This window comes from Arvicanthis niloticus, chromosome 12 (genome assembly GCF_011762505.2).
Source record: "Arvicanthis niloticus isolate mArvNil1 chromosome 12, mArvNil1.pat.X, whole genome shotgun sequence".
NCBI lineage: Eukaryota > Metazoa > Chordata > Mammalia > Rodentia > Muridae > Arvicanthis > Arvicanthis niloticus.
In genome coordinates, this window is record NC_047669.1 from 60756895 (window position 1) to 60769019 (window position 12125).

Here is a 12125-nt window from a genome sequence, read left to right on the forward strand (position 1 = left end):
CCAGCATGGCTCAAGGAAGATGTCTGTCTCCTCCGCCAGGTTTTTTACCACCTGGGCTCTACCTATTTTCATAGGCAGCAGATGGAAAGCTGCCAATTTGTTACAGCAGCGACCTTGGGGTCCCCTGCACAGCCACACACACTCAATTAGGTAGCTGTTGCACCCTACCTCCTCCGTAGCCTCCGCTAACAGCAGAGAAACAGAATTTTCTCTTGGCTATAAGCTGTGGGACAGGACCTGCCTGTCTCACTGCTCTGCAGCAGCACTCACCAGCTGCTCTATCTCTTTTTTCTGCCTGTGGTCATGTTATCTCTTTTTAACTTAGGATGTTTTACACAGTAATTTCAGTCCAGAAGAAAAGAAAAGAAACGACGATCATCAGTCAGAGTCTAAGAACATATAAACCAAATAACACAGATAGCTCACCCCTGCCACGGGCGGCACAGAAAACACAGATAGCTCACCCCTGCCACAGGTGGCATAAACAACACAGATATCGCACCCCTGCCACGGGTGGCATAGAAAACACAGACAAACACACCCAGCCACGTCGGCCAAATGCGACCTCAGACGGAGAAGCACACCACGTCTTCTCCTCCAGATGGAGAACTCCGTCTCCCAGATTCAGAAACTCAACGGTTGAATCCCTCAACCGCCCGGTCAATCCCTCGACCGTCAGATGGTCAAATCCTTTGACCTAGCTGGCTCTCCCAGCTCTTCTAGGGCGTCCCCCAGCTGGTCACTAAGTCCTGATGGCCTGTAGTGACGGCTGCCCGAAACCGAAACCATGGCACAGACACAGAAACCAAAACACAGAGACAAAGACAGCAGCAGAAACCAAAACACAGATACAAAGACAGCAGCAGAAACTATAACACAGAGACAAAGACAGTAGCGCTGCACTCAGACACACTCCACTCATACAGACCTACCTCCAAGGGGTTGTCGTGAGTCCTAGGGTCACACATTTCCCGGCCAAAGCACCAAAATGTAAGACCCCACCCCCACCCACCCCTGCAAAGGGACCCTCACCCAAGTCCGGACCTGCGCGCCCCAAGGACACACGAGAGACCTTCTTGATGCAATTGCAGAGGAGGTTTAATGACGAGGGCCCTCGGGCTGGAACATATCTCACACAGGAGATAGAGGTTCCGGCCCTGGACCCAGGGAACTTGGGATATTTATCAGTAGGGGTTGGGGAGAGCGGGAAAATTTGGCGCGGTTACATATGATTGGATATTTCAAACATCAGCAACTTGCAGAACTGGCAGAACTTGTAGAAACTCAGACCTCCCAGACAAGGGAGGGAGAGAGAAGTAAACACCAGATAGCCCATTACTCACTTGGGCTTGTTTGGACTTGTCTGGGCACGCCCTTGCATGCCTTTATTTTTTGTCACCCTGCCCCTGCAGGGGCTTAATATTTTTATTATGACTATATTTAACAAATTGTTGGTGGTCTTTGCTGACCATGAATTTTTGTTATTGTTACAATGCTGCTTTCAAATTTTGTTCTCACAGGTTCTATAAGAAAGAAGGCTGAGCAAGCCAGGGGAAGCAAGCCAGTAAGCAGTATCCCTCTATGGCTTCTGCATCAGCTCCTGCCTTCAGGTTCCTACCCTGTGTGAATTCCAGTCTTGATTTCCTTTGGTGATGAACAGCAATGTTGGAAGTGTAAGCTGGATAAACCTTTTTTTCCTCAACTTGTTTCTTGGTCATGATGCTTGTGCAGGAATAGAAACCCTGACTAAGACATAAACCAAGATGAAAATGCACGGAAAAAAAAGTAGATTCTACTGTGGACTCCTTTGAGAAAGGCTCCTGACCCAACGACTACTCACATAAGTTGTTTATTCACTTGAAGGCACTCTGTGACGTCCTTAGTTCCATGATAATTACATATTCCATTTTACACAAGAGCAAGTTTGGATTGTAATTGAGACTTAAGCAGAAAAGTTGAAGAGTCCCAATTATGATTTGTCAGTCTGCGAAAAAAAAAAAAAAAAAAAACATTTGTGTTGAAAATGTAGCTCATCTGCTAGAGCCCCTGCCTAGTATGCATGAAGCCCTGGGTTCAATCTCCAGTACCGAATAAGCTAGGCATGATGGTTAAGGCTTGTGGATGATCAGAAGTTCATCATTGGTTATACAGGGTGCTAAAGCCAGCCTAGGATATAGAGACCTTGTGTGAGGAAAAAAGAGGAACAGCAAATAAACCGCCTTTACTACTGTTTTTCATGTATCTTGTTTTCACTTTCAGTTTATGGCTTGTCTTCACTACCCTATTGGTTTTTCTGCTAATGGAGACAACTGTGTTTCCATTACTGTGCCATCTCTGTTAGAAGACACTTCTCATAGAGGACCATCAACTAGCTCTAGCTAACTTTTCATCCTTTCACTTCACAGGGTCACCAGTTTATAGCATCTGGATGAAAGTGGCAGCCTGGGGTTCATCTGAGAGTTTTTGATTTGAACTCAGCAGCACAGGTTCACAAGGGGTACTGAGTCACAGGAGCCAGCATGCAGGCTGGGCCCCTGGCAGACAGAAGGGATGCTTTGTATCTGCATAGCATTGCCCCACAAAAAGTAAGAAGCAAAAGAACTATGATATGTGTTGAGAGTCCTGCTTAAAAGGGGTTCTTATATAGTCAGGCTTTGTTTTTTGTTTTTTAATGGATATCTTATTTGTTTACATTTCAAATGTTATCCCCTTTCCTGGTTTCCTCTCTGGAAATCCCCTATCCCATCCTCCCTCCCCCTGCTTCTATGAGGGTGCTCCCCCAGCCACCCACCCATCCACTCTCACCTCCCCGCCCTGGCATTCAGCCTACACTGGGGCATCAAGCTGTTACAGGATCAAGGGCCATAAAGACGGCCATTTTTTTAATGTTCTACATAAAATGATGGAAATACAGAGTTGGGATTCAGGAGTTTCAGCTTCCTACCATGTTCATTCCACAGGGGTCACCCTCAAAGAAACCCACTTCCTACTGTGAGTCTGAACTACCTTAAGCTTCCCCAACTTCTAAGGTCAAATGCATAAGTTCTAATTCTAAATATTTTTGATTGAGTTCAATTTCAAAACTTGAGTCTTTTAGAAATACTTTTTAGGAATTTATACTAATTGAAAATATTTGTGCTTAACAGGTCATTGTGGTTCTGTGTCAATGGCATGCAAGAAAAGTTGAAAAACTATTCTTATAATTGAGGATATGGGGGACAAGGGACACTCAAGGAAGGAAAGAAGCAAGCAAGGGTTGTTTTGGTTTGGTTTTGCTTTTGCTTTTGTTTTTTAATAATGATGTCTTCTTATAATAATAATTCTTCTTGGTGTTTTAAAAATCAAGTACCAGCATACAGTATTTTCAGAAAGGAATTAGACTTGACAGATTCCCAATAAAATGTATTTATAAACTGTATTTAAATCTCTCAGTAATTCTGCCTGGTGTTTTAGTCAAGAAGAAAGTCTTGAAAATAAATGGAAACATCTACACCCAAACTCTAATGCAGTCTTGTACTGAAAGTCAAGGTTTGACTTTGGTGTCCTCCTAACTTTATATTTTATCAAAATATCTGAGTCAGCATCCAATATGTCACCCTCCTGGCTGTCCCTTGCTGATATACTGATGTTTTCTTATCTTAAAGGTCTATGTAAGAGGGTAGAAGAGAGAGCAATCAAAATGCATTATACACATATATGAAACTGATGATTTATAAGTCCCATGTTACTTGAATCATTAGGAAGAAGCAAAGGTGTGTGTCTTAGAGTTTTACTGCTGAGAATAGACACCGTGACCAAGTCAACTCTCATAAGGACAGCATTTAATTGGGGCTGACTTACAGGTTCAGAGATTCAGTTCATTATCACCCAAGCAAGAGTATGGCAGCATCCAAGCAGGCATGGTGCAGGAGGAGCTGAGAGTTCTACATCTTCATCTGAAGACTGTTAGCAGAATACTGTTTCCAGGCAGCTAGGAGTAGGGTCTTAAAGCCCATGCCCACAGTGACACACCTACTCCAACAAGGCCACACCTGCTGCAACAAGACCACACATCCCAAATAGTGCCACTACCCTGGCCAAGCATCTACAAACCATCACAGGCTGTGAAAGAAAGTTGTATCCATTTTCCCTCAGACTAGTCGTCCTCTCTTGGCCATCTTCCCACCATCTTCCTTTTGGCTTCTCTGACCTCATTTTTTCCCTTTCTCTCTCACATCCTATTTCTATCTATCTTTGGGATGCCCTTCTTGCCTCCTTGGCACAGATTCCACTTTAGGTCCAGCCTGTAACATAGCAGGCTTACATCATCGCAATCACCTGAGAGATGATGCTCACCCTCTAGATTTTTCTGTCCACCTACACATGGAAAGCATCTCCTGTTAGAAGCCCTATCTGCCTGTACATCATATTAGGCTCACCTTGCCAGGTGTGGCACACCCTTTACTGGAATAACCTTGCCTTCAAGAAAACAAACCAGTTGCCTCACCCTTTGATTGGGATCAGAGATCTCTCCCCATTACCCACTGCTAGCTGTCTTGGAAACAGGTTTTTTTGTTTTGTTTTTTTTTTTAAAAAAAAAAAGAGTGATCACAAGTTTGTGGTTAAGGTTCTGTGGCTTTAAATTCTTCCAGCCCTGCCTCTACATTCTTTCAGGGTCTGCCCAGCAAGGTATGGTCAGTGGGGACCTGAACTGTATGTCCATCCATTTCCAGGGTTTTCTATCATGGGAGAGATCCCATGCATTGTCAAATATTAGTGATAAAAGAAGTAATGAGAAAGAATAAGACATGAAAAAATAAATTTAAAATTAGTATTTGTACTTATGACTTCTTCAGAGTCCAGGAAAATGACTTAAAAGAGATAAGTTTGTTGTTGTTGTTGTTGTTGTTGTTGTTGTTGTAAGCTGTTTCTTTGTGAGTATATGGAACAAGTATTATTTGAAGAGAGATTACTCACAGGAGTGCAACCTTAGTTACACAAGGATCTGGCTGATGCTTGAAAGTGCCACTGATGAGAAGTTCAGCTTCTGACACGTAGAGGAAAGGGCTTAAAAGCTTCTTCCAGTAATAGCTTTCCTTGTGCTACTTGGTGGAATTTTGTTTCCTTCTACAACAAAACATTACATTAAAATACATATACACAATATCTATATTGTATATATTTGGGTATATGTGTGAAATTTATACATATATGTTACATGCATACAGAAATGTGAATATAGGCAAAGTAGTTTATAGTATTTGAAGAATCTATGAAACATTTTTGTCCAAAAATTATTTTTCAAAGGCAAAATTAATTCTAGGAAGGGCATAATTCTCATGCATTTGAAATGAACACTTTAGAAACTCAGTTTCTTTATCTGAATCATAAAACATAACAAAACAAAATATTGACTTGCAGATTCACATATTTCAATCCAAGTCTTATTTGTACATCTTCCTAAAATTGAGTTTCTGGTGGTTTTCCAATGGTTTCGTAATTTAAAGAATGCTTTTGAAAATGTTGGTTGGTATCAATCTTCAATGTTATCTTTTAAATGTTTAAATCAATCTTAAAACGTTCACAACTGCAGTCATCGCCAGAGAACATTGTTTTTTCTTCTGTTTGGTTTTGGGATTTGTAAACTTACACACTGCTCCAAAAATGAACTGTTCTTCTTACAGGAAACTTGACCATTTTTTATCTTTCTAATCACCTTTTCTTTTTTTTTCAATTGCTTGAAAATAGTTTACAGATCTCCCTAAACATTGTAGCATGAACTTCCTAAAAATAAAAACACGTTATCTTATATTCTCTTACACAACCACATTTCTTGAAATCTAGAAGATTAGCACTGATACAAGACTGCTTTCCAAAGAGCATTTTCTTTCTTCTACCCTGGGGATCAGTGTCTATTCCATGTAAGTTCGCACTGCCTTTGGATGACACTTTGTTGAGGACCGCACTAGCCCCAAGTTGGGGTGGCCAAAATAAATGTTGCAGCCCAGGCAAAATGTTGAGGCCTGGGTCGACCCACGTTTGGGCGGCCACTGTATCCCGACCCAAGCTGCCTCTCCGGTCTTCAGGTCGGGGGTTCAGCAAGAGCAAGGGTGAGGCTAGATTTTACCTAATGTCTGATGTGTATGAATCTCTCTCTCTCGTCTCCCTAATGTCTTCTCTCTGCTGTGTCTCCCTAATGTCTGAATCCTACTGTCTGCCTCTGCATTTTATATGTCTTACTTCTAAGCCACACCTCTAAGTTACACCTTTAATCATGCCCTTAGGTCTTGTCTCTAACTCTGATCTCTATACTTCTAAATCATACTCTTAAATTACACACCTTTAATCTCACACACCTTTAATCTCACGCACCTTTAATCTCAAGGTATCTAAACCAAGATTATCGGAGTGTGCTCAGCTGTTGTAGGCTATTGTAATCCAAGTCTCATGTCAGGGTATATGGCTCAAGATGGCTGCAAAGCTGATAGCCGCTTTCTGCTAAAAGTCGGCCCCCAACAGGTCCCCCTTTTAAAATTTTTTATTAAAAGGGAAGGCTGGGAAAACTTACGGAAACCGTGCCTGTCCTAGGTTGGAGCAAAGGACCCCAGCCTCCCTTTCCCTTTCCCGTCCTTGGATACTCAACAGCCACTGGTTGAGCTCCTGTCTTAGGATGGTGAGGCCTCCCTTCTTTTAGGGGCAAGGGTCTCGGTATGCTCTCTTACCCGTCACTGACTATCCAGCTTAGCGCGTAAGTTAGGGGATATACCTCATTAGTCTTGATGACAGAGGTTTTACAATCCCTTACTTCCAGCCTGTAACAGTGGACCTGTGTGGGTTTCATTTGAATAGCATCTCATACAAAAGCCATCAGTTTGTTGAACCGCATGGACCCAAAAGACAAGAGACTTAACAACGCCTGAATAGTTAGTATGACAGCAACACTCTTTTTAAAGGGCAACATATAACTCCCTCTATCAGAGGAGTAAAAAGTGTAAGCCTCTTCTATTCTGTTTATAAATGTCTTATATCAGAATCTAAATCTATATAAATACAAAACTGATCCATAGCTTTGATCTAAAGAAAACTAAGGAAATCCCTGTTCCTGCTCTAGTCAATCTCAAACCCAAAAAACAACTATAGTAACTGTGGTAGTGGGTTTTCTCCTGGGTCTAAACAATCTAAATTCCCACTAAATCTAAAACAATCTAGTTCCCCACTAAATCATAAGTCAGGGAATCAAGAGTCCAATAGAGCCACCCTGGAGATATGGGTGGTGATGTAAAAAAATACGCTTCTCAGGGGGTTTCTCCTCCCTGGATTTGTTATTGTTGTCTATTTGTTTAATCAGTCTCTCTGGCAGCCAACGTGCAGCATCTGCAGTTTGGGTATATATGCAAACAGAACCTCTTCCCCAGATAAGCACTGGGTCTGGCCCATTCCAGGTTCCAGTTAATGGGTCTTTCCAGAGGACTGTTGCAAAATTCTTTTTGGTATCAGGATGCCAGAATCTATCTGCAGCAGATTTTCCTTCAGAATCCAAATTTAAAAATTTTAAAATGAAGAGTGCATGATGAAGGATATTTCTGGGGGATCCCTTGGTAGGGTACCATTCCCCCTTTTTAATTTTTTCAAATTGACATTTAATGGTTTGATATGCCCTTTCTACTATACCTTGGCCCTGTGGATTATATGGAATACCCGTTTTATGTAGTATTCCCAATCTTTCACAAAATTGGTGGAAACTGGAGCTTGTATAACCTGGGCCATTGTCAGTTTTTATCTGTTTAGGCACACCCAATACAGCGATTGTAGCAAGCATATGAGCAATCACATGCTTGCTTGCTTCTCCAATTTGTAATGTTGCATAAATGAAACCACTGTATGTGTCTACACATACATGTATATATTTTTGCTTGCCAAATTCATTATAATGAGTAACATCCATTTGCCAGATACTGTTTGGTATCAGTCCCTTTGGATTTACACCCAAATGAGGAACTGGTAAAAGTTTAACACATGATTGACATTGTTTGACTATTTGTCTAGCTTGTTCTCTGGTAATTTTAAACATACCTTTTAAAGTTTTAGAATTAAGGTGATGTAACTCATGAGCCTTTATGGCCTTATCCAAGTTAGATTGTAAATCTGATAAAGTAACTGCAGCTATTCGAGTAGCTAGGTCTGCCTTGGTATTTCCTTCAGAGAGAGGGCCATGTGTCTTTAAGGCTTTTTTCTCACTTGTTCATTTTGTTTTGTTTTCAGTCCAGAACAGTTCCCTCTTCTCTGTTTGTCTTCCATGGCATTTTCTTATTTATAGAGTAGCGGTCACTTGATTAATAGAATGCTCCTGTCTTGGTTTTGTCTGGTCATTTCCTCATGCTTTTAAACAGGTTATGCATTTGGGCAAGAACAGTACAAGAGTAGCATTATGTCTTTCTTAGCACGACCCAGGTGGAGGCTCAGAATGTTACTTTATCCCATTATTAGTGATACTAAGCTTGATCACTTCTTGACTGTGAAAACACTGTGTTCTACTCTTGTAATTGGTATTCCGACACATAGCAACTGTGTCCATAATTTTTACAAGCTGGTATCTCCTTAGACGTCAGGGATGACTGGCTAAGCAAAATGTATACTGTGCACTCAGATCCACTGAGTAGCAAAAGGCAGGAAGCTACAAATGCCAGTAGTAATGGGCATGAACCTCAAAGCAGTTGTGCTGAGGGTAGGAAGCCAGTTACATATTGCATGATTCTGTATTTACATGTATTCTTTGTGAATTATTTTGGCTTTACAGATTGACTGTTACTGTCACCCAGTTCCACTTCCCATGAAAGCCTTGTTTCCTGGTCCACCAAAACATAACAAACAGACATAACATACTTTAGCCACACTGGAGACATGTCACCCCTCAAAACATGAGCCAAAAGCCATCCCTCTTCCCTTAAGTTGCTTCTCATCTGTGATCCCAGTGATAAGAAAAGTAGCTGACAAGATGGTAAGGACTTGAGACTATGGCAAGATACTAAAGAAGAGGCTAAGGCAGCAGAATAAACCAGTATCCCGGATCCGGTGCTTACAACATTCTCTATTTATATTTAACTTCACAAAACTAGTCACCAAAAATAAGTGAAACTTATAGTATACTTCTTTTTAGAGAGTTGTATTTTTGTGTGTAATTAGTGTTGGTGCACTTGACCACACTGGCTATGGAAGCCAGAGGGCATCTGACTCCCTGGAGTTGAGTTTCAGGTAGCTGTAACTGCACATAGATGTTGGGAACTTAACTCCAGTCCCCTGTAAAGCAAAATATACTCTTAGTCACTGAGCAACCTCTCCAGCCCTTTGTCTTTTGTATTGCTATGACACCATAACCTAGGCAACTTATAAAGGGTTCATGGTTCTAGAAAGTGAGAGTCCATGACCATTACGGTGGGGAGCATGGCAGCAGGCAGAAAGGCATGCCAATGAAGCAGTAGCTGACAGCCAGCATCTTGATCTACAGTAGGAGGCAGAGAGCTAACTATGAATAGCATAGGCTTTTAAAACTGAAAAGTCTTTAACCAGTGATATACCTCCCTCAACAGTGCTATACCTTCTAATCCTTTCCAAACAGTTCAAGCAGCTGGGACCAAGCATTCAAATATATAAAATTTGATGGGAGCCATTCTCATCCAAACCACCACATTTTTAAAAATATTATATATATATATATATATATCTATATATATATATATGTTTTATCATATATATATATCATATATATGATAAAATTTTATTTTATGATACATTATGTTATATATTATATATGCATGTATTATATATGTATTATATATTGCATATATATTATAATAAATAGATAGATGATAGATAGATATATAGGGCTTGTATATAATCCAATTTGTTCATTCTCCACCTGAGTTTATAGCTCTACTTGCACATAAGCTTAATAGTGACATACAAATTTTACAGTTTTTATTTTTCTCTTGCGGTGAATAAATCCTAATCATATAACCAAAGATTGATATTTCTAGGGACCATGTTTTTCCCATACAGGCACCCTTGGAGATTTCTGAGCAAAACTGGCATGGCTTCTCTTAATTCATATATGGACCTAAAAAACATTTGGCAATAAGAACACCTGCCTCCGGTGAACTAGTTAAGTCTTGCTGAATGCACTGTGGCACTGACCTGCTTGACACATCTGTGTTGAGGCCCACATTCTGCCTCAACACTTTTGCCTCAACAATTTTGGGGCTAAGTGCTCTGGTCAAGAGAGAGAATGGCTCTTGGGGCAAGAGATGCGAAGAACGGAGACAAGACAGGGTGTGATTCAGTCTCTTCTATTTTCTCAAGTCTCCCTTATTGAAGGGAATTGAGGTATTTATATACACAAGCAGGAGAACACAGGTGAAAACATTTTACCACGTGCACCATACAGCTGAGGTCACTAAACAGCAAAACAAGCTATGTGGGATAAACAAGATATTTATCAGAGTGTGCTTCAGCTGTTATAGGCTTTTGAAAACCAAGTCTTTCATCAGGGTATATGGTTCCAGATGGCTGCAAAATTGATCTAGCCACTTTCTACTAAAGTCGGCTCCCAACACATCTGTAGCTGTGTCAAGAAACCTGAAATGAGGCAGAGTCCGTTGGGTGATGGCCTCTAATTTTAAGAAGACAAATATGGCATCCAGTGCCCAGAGAAAATGGATGAGCCCTAAGCCTGAACTTACTGAAGAACAGAAACAGGAAATCCAGGAAACTTTTGATCTCTTTGATGCTGATAGAACCGGAACTAGAGACATCAAAGAATTAAAGGAGGCAATGAGGGCTCTGGACGTTGAACCCAAGGAAGAAGAAATCAAGAAAACGATAAATGATATTGATAGAGAAGGAACAGGAAAAAGGAACTTCAGTGACTCAGAGAATGTCTGAGAAAGACACCAAAGAAGAAATCCTGAGAGCTTTTGAGCTGTTTCGATGATGATGAGGCTGGGGAAATGTCATTCAAGAATCTTAGTCGTGTAGCCAAGGAGCTGGGTGAGAAGCTGACACATGAGCAACTGCGGGAAATGATGGATGAAGCTCGATCGAGATGGAGACGGTGAGGACCATGAGCAAGAGTTCCACACATTGTGACAAAGACCAGCCTCCATTAAGATGGGTGTTTCTTTTTCTACTGCAAGCACAGGGGACTAGATCTAGTGCCTGGCATTTTGTGAAATATGGCTTTTGAGAGCCACGCCCTCCCCCAACCTCTGGAGTAACTTTAGCCATGACCTTGAATCTACCTTTGACTTCTGAAAGTGTTCTTTGATATTAAGTTCTTTGTACGTTTACCTGCTGACTGAGTCAACAGGGCAGAACAAGAGCACACAGAGTGGGGGAAAGGTCTGCACGAGTGACTGTGGCCACCCCACCTCCCACTACTCACCTTGCTCACGCATATCCGCACAGCTGAAAATGTTCAATGGCTTCTTAGTTGTCATTCATCCAGCTCACCATAAGCAGTGGTTGTTCTTAAAACGGTTTTGATTTTCATTTGACACCACAGTGCAGTTTTCTCTTTTACAAAACCCAATGAGTGCTTGCTTTGTCTTTTAAAAAATAAACCTTTCTTAATTAAAAAAAAAGAAAGAAAGGAAGAAAGAAAGAAAGAAAAAGAAAAAAAGAAAGAAACCTGAAATGATGACCCAGAATTCCAAAGCACAGGCTTTCCAAAGCAGAGGATTTCTTAAGTGAACCGTCATCTACCATTTTTATCCAAAGCAGACCCCAGGCAGGGACATGAAGCTCCTTGTTATGAATGAGCCAATTAGGAGCCTTTCTATATTGCCACATCACCTTAAACACCAACTGCTCCAGAGAAACTTTCTCTTCTGAACATTATCCACGCTGTGTCTTAGCGACTGGCCCTCCCATTCTAAGTCAGATTATAACTTCCTTTTTTGTATAGAACTAAGGACAAATGTTTCTCTTTCATCTCTTTTTATAAAACAGTATCTTTAGATTTCAAGATTATTTTAAGACAACCCACTTTCAAATTTGCCATTTGAGACCATGTATCCGTGTAAATCAAAGTCTCCTGGCTATGGTACCCCAAACAAGACTAAGAAAGAAAAGAATTAAGATATTGCTGCTAT

At 40.9% G+C, this 12125-nt stretch overlaps 1 pseudogene; it reads left to right on the forward strand.

Annotated features, from left to right (window-relative positions):
- The first annotated feature begins 10627 nt into the window (after nt 1-10627).
- LOC117717639 (centrin-2 pseudogene) lies at nt 10628-11121 on the forward strand (annotated as a pseudogene).
- The last annotated feature ends 1004 nt before the right edge of the window (nt 11122-12125 follow it).